The following is a 5,677-nucleotide window of genomic DNA, read 5'->3' as shown; positions in this document are numbered from 1 at the left end:
TTTAAAAGAAAGAAGGAAGGAAGGAAGGAAGATGGAAAGAAACCCCTACGAAGATGGGCAGGCTCCAATGTGTAACTGAAAGCTAACGTAGGTCTTTCCTTAATGCACTGAGACGCAGGTTCAGAATTCCTCTGGCCGTTTTAACATGCCTTGGGTCACTCTGCAGTCCTTTACCAGGTTTACCAGACACCTACCAGTCTGTCACACGAGAAAGCATTAGAAGTGCTCTCCCACCCCCAACGTTGTTCTTCAGTCTTTATTCACCGGTGGTAAAGATTTGTTGAATGCCCGCCATGCGTGTGTGTCCACTCTGTGCTCATGGTCTTACAGTCATGAGTTGAGGAATCGAGACATCATTCAATGATGATAAGTGAGATGAGGGGGGCATGGTCTGAGTACGGGGCGGGATGTGTGTGTGCAGGGAACATGTATTTCATACACAGACAACTCTCATTATTCTTGGCAGTTATGTTCTGTAAAGGGGCCCTGGTGGTGTGGTGGTTACTTGTTGGCCACTAACTACAAGAGCAGCTGGTGGCTTTGAACTGCAGGAGAAAGGCAGGACTTTCTACCCCTGTAAAGAGTGACAGTCTCAGACACTCACCGGGGCAGTTCTCCTCTGTCATATAGGGTCACTCTGAGTCGAGTCAACTCGATGGCAGTGAGTATGTCCCGCAGTGTCTGTGAGTGCTGAAGTCACGACTACTAAGCCATGGCATTGAAGTCAGAACACGTCACTCCTGGGGTTTCAGTTCAAACAGGCGTAGATGTATCCCAAATAAACCGGGTTCAGACTGTCTTTGTGATCAGTGGGGTGGCTGCAGGCCAGTTCGCTCAGTACTACTCTTGTCTTAGTCTCCCTCGGGTGAATTCAAAAATTAAAAAAAAGAATATTTTTTGTGTGTGTTATGGGAAAAACTATTTAGAGGTCAGGGCTACTACCAAATGTTTAATAAAACCCAATTAGATGTCTTCCCAAATGATTGAAGCTTTGCAATCAGTTTATAAGCGTGCTGCTCCACACCAAGCAGCAGTTTTTAGGTGAATCAAGTGTCTTCAGACAGGTTGGGAAGAGAAGAGCTGAAAGTTGGAGTCACCACCTAGACACGGGAAGAAGCTATGTCCTAGGGTTTGAAGCTGGTAGCAGAAGACCAGAGACTGACCATTGATGTGATAGCCACCAACGTTAAGACCTCACATGGTTAGACATTTTTCATTTTAGACAAACACCTTTGCCTCAGCTTGATGGGGTCCAAGAGAGTTACATGAAGCTCAGTTAACTCAAATCCTGATCTTTCCATCCGTTTTTTTAAGCAAGATCAAAGCTACTGAAGATAATCTTATGGAATGAATTATACCTGGGGACAAGGCTTGGATTTACCTACATGATCAGAGAGCAAAGTCCAGTCGTAGCAGCGGCACCTATGGGGATCTGCTGGGCCAATTCAATTCAAAGCAGAGAGATCAGCTCAGAAGATTATGGTAACTGTTGGGGTCAGGGGGAGAAATCCCAAAAGGGTCCTCTTAGTAGAGTTTCTCAAAAGGCACAGGATTAACCACAGGGGCTTATTATGAAGAGAATTTAAAACTGTGTTGGTGAGAAACGGGCCTGGAAAATCACACCGAGGAATGAAATTCACCCATTCATTCTTTGAGGTTAACCGGTGGTAATAATAGGCACTTGTTCTGACCTCTTAGCCCCAGTGGGAATTTGAACAAGAAATTAGGCACAAGGTATACTGACAACCAGGGGAGTGCTTCCTAAGAGCTTGGAAGGTGAATTCTCCTTGGTCCCTGGGTAGCCCTAATGGTTAGGGTCTCCGTCAACTACTAACTGACAAGGGGGTGGATGGGCATGCCAGTGGCATCAAAGGAAAGGGCTTACACTCTGCTCCCGAAAGACCACAGGCACGAACCCCCTGTGGCGCAGTTCTGCCCTGCACACACGGACTCACCAGGAGCTGGCCGTACCTCAGGGGCAGTGGGCTTGGTGGTCATGCTGCGGGCCTTTCCCCAGAGTCCACCGGGGTCCCTGCAGGGACCTGGCAGGAGGGGCTGCTGGAGAAAATACTGCTCCGTGCTGGCTTGTGGGGGTGGCCGCTGTCCTCCCAGGTGACACAGCAGCACCTCACGAGATTTTTCTATGTTCATGTTCCTAGGGTGCTTTCCAAGCACGCTGGAGGACGAGAAGCAGGAGAGGGAGGAGGGGGCGAGGATGAGGAAGAGGAGGAGCTGGCTGGGCGCTGGGCACGGGCTCCCCTGTTCTGTGCGAGCAGCCGGAAGGGAAGGCATTTCAGGCCTGAATTCCACATGCAAAGGATTCTTTTGCTTCTGCCTTGGTCACTCCATGGGTGTCAGGGTTTTCAATAGCTACTCTTTTGGAAGGAGATTGCCTGGACTTTCTTCTGAGGCCCATCGAGGTGTCCCCTCACCTCCAGCCTTTTGCTTAGCCACTGAGGACATTCATTGTTTACATCACGCGGGGAGTCCACTGTGGGGTTAGAAATGTTAAATGGCTTGAGACTTGTGCCAGAATTTCCTCGTGGTTCTTAAATGTACAGTGGATTTAGATGATACTACTCAAATGATACGTTCTCATTTAAGTGGGAAACGCTGCGTGTTCACATGAGTTCCTTCAGCCCTCGAGGGTGAGCTTTCTTGGTAAGCAAATCACCAGCCGTGCGATTCACCTACCTAGCCCCTCCTGTCTCTATGTAGCCTCGATGTCCTCTATCTAGGGGCCATCTCAACGGAATGCTTAGTGTCCAACACTTCCTCTGGAGAAGAGCCTTTCGGAATGTCTTCCCCCTCGGTCAGCCCTGACTCTGAGCAAGGTCAGGAAGCAGTAGGCCGGTCTGAGCTGCTCTTAGGAAGAAACCGTCTCTCAGAGCCTCCTGTTCAATTACTCTAAACAAACACGGCGAGTGAAGGCAGACTTGCTGGGCAGGATTCTGAGTTAGTTTTACATCCACGTTAAACTTCCCTTCTCCTGGCCTTGTGATCCTTCTGTTTCTCCAGATGCCTCCTGTACCGTCGCCATCATTTTTGTTTTGTTTTTTCCTTTTTCCAGAATGTCCTGTCCGTGAAATCCTCCAGCGTGAAACCGTTTTAGCTTGGCGTCTTTCACTCGGTGCTGGAAGTTCCTCTGTACGCCTGCCTCGATAGTTCATTTCTTTGAATCACCGCATACTCTTTCAAGGTACATGCGTTATCCATGCGTTCTGCACTCATCTGAGTAAATACCGGGGAATGTGGAGCAGTGGGATCTGACGGCAAGCCCACGTTCAGCTTTGTAAGAAACAGCAAACGGGCTGGACTGTTTGAGGTGCCCACCGGCAGTGAATGAGGGTTTCTGTGGCCCTGCATCCTGGCCAGCCTTGGACGGGCAGTATTTGGGATTCTAACCAATCTAAAAGGTGTGTGTGGTCACAGTATGATATTTTTTTAATTTGCTGTCTCCCCAACATATGGTGCGGAGCATCTTTTCATTCGCTTATTCGCCATCTTTCTTTTTCAATGAGGTGTCTGTTCCAGATTTTTGCCTATTTTGTTTTTGGGGTGTTTTTTTAGGGTTGAAATTTAAGAGTTTCTTTGTATCCGGGATATACATCTTTTATCAGACATGTGGTTCCCAAAGATTTTTGCACCCCACCCCCGCCCCTGGCTTATGTTTGCCCTTTCATTCCCTCAACAGTGTCACGGAGCAGAAGTTTTTAAATTTTCTCTCTCACGGGTCTTGCCTATGGTGCAGAATCTGAAAACGCACTGTCCCCTCAGAGAGTCATCACTGAACCCCAGGTCCCCTTTACTCCGCTGAGATCTTCTAGAAGTTTTATACTTTTGAGCTTTGCATTTAGGTCTCTGGCCTATTTGGAGTGAGTTTTTGTGAGAGGCATAATGCCTATGTCTAACTCACTTTTGTTTCATGTGCGCGCCCATTGTCACAGCACGATTTGTTGCAGAGTGATCATCCTTTCCCCATTGAATCCCCTGTGTTCCTTTGTGTGATAGTTGGTTGGCGGGGGTGGGGGGTGGGGGTGTGTGTGCCAACGTGGCACCTGCAAGAAGATCTGGATGGAGTTTAGCCTGTCAATCTGGTCACAGCTTATGATCTCATCTAGAGCTGTCACCGAGATAAATGGCTATCTGGAGGCGGGCCACTCTCTCACTCTCCGCTTCACCTTACTGTTGACAAGCTGCTCGGAGACCTGCCAGAGCAGGTCCGCAAGGCTGTACACTCACTGGCCTGTGATCTTCCTGCGTTTTGTACCATTACATGTGCTGCTTGAATCTGAAGCGGGACTCATGGACTATTATAATTGGACTAATGGGTGTGAGCTGGATTGGGCTGGGATGTGTTCTCCATGTACAATTACTTCTTGATTTAAAGATCTTTCCTACACATATATGAACGTCTCTAGATTTGTTTCTCTAGTCAACCTGGCCTAACACACTTTGTAAGCGATCAATTGGGCTGTAAGAGCCTCCAATAAAATGATTTATAAAAGAGAGAGAGATCAATTGATTGTAATTGTGGGTCTCTTTCCTGTCTCTGGTCTGTTCCAGTCACCCACTTTTCTATTGGTGCCACGAATACTTCATGGTCTTGCTCACTGTCCCTTTACTCTAAGCGTACTGTCAGACTCCTGACATGGTTTGTTTTCAGTATTATGTTGGCTGTTCTGGGTCTGTTGCCTTTCTACGTAAACGTTAGAATCAGCTTGTCAATATCTACATACTAACTAGCTGGGATCTTGATTGGGATTGCATTGAATCTAGAGAGCAAACTGACAGAAAGGACATCTTAATGATGCTGTGCCTTCCTATCCATGAAAATGGAAGCGGTCTGCATTCATTTAGGGATTCTTTGGCTTCTCTCATCAGAGTTTTGTTGTTTTCCTCTTATAAAACTTGTACATATTTTGTTATGTTTATACCCAAATATTAATTTTTGTTGCTAATGTAAATGGTGGTATAGTTTTATTATAAATTTTAGTTTTAAATTTTAATTGTTGGTTGCTGGCACACAGAAAACCATTTGCTTTTTGTTGTAATATTTAAAGGTAAAGATGTAAATTTTATCACTTGAACCGTTTTTGAGCATACAGTTCAGTGGATGAAGGGCATTTAGGATGCATAACCATCACTATTATCTATTTCCAGATTTTTAAAATCTTCCCTAAAAAATGATATTCATTAAATATACCTATTTACCCTATACTCATTAAATAATAACTCCCACTTCTCCCTGCCACCAGGGATATAGGTGAATATCAAAGAACTAAATATACATTTATCTTGTATCTTGAATGCTTACTATACTCACTTGTTCTGGGAGGTTTGGGGTTGTTGTTGATTCATTGGGATTTTCTTCATAGACAATCATATCATCTTCAATCAAAGACAGCATGATTTCCTTTTCTGCACTCTATAGACTTATTTCCTTTTCCTGTCATATTGCATTAGCTGGGCTCTGGTAAGATGTTCAATAGGGCTACTGGCAAGAGGGGACATCTTGTCTTTCTCCTCAGTCATAGAAAACATGTCGGCTCTCCGTATTAGATATTCTGCTAGCTGCAGGATTCTTTGGTAGATGTTCTCTATCAAGTTGAAGAAGTTTCCCCACTCCTAGTTTGCTCAGTTTGGTTGTTACTTTGTCTTTGTTGCTAAATCAAGA

Source organism: Echinops telfairi, unplaced genomic scaffold (genome assembly GCF_000313985.2).
Source record: "Echinops telfairi isolate 266 unplaced genomic scaffold, ASM31398v2 ScPeMD7_23;HRSCAF=83, whole genome shotgun sequence".
In the NCBI taxonomy this organism is placed as follows: domain Eukaryota; kingdom Metazoa; phylum Chordata; class Mammalia; order Afrosoricida; family Tenrecidae; genus Echinops; species Echinops telfairi.
Note: the sequence above shows the minus strand (reverse complement) of the source record.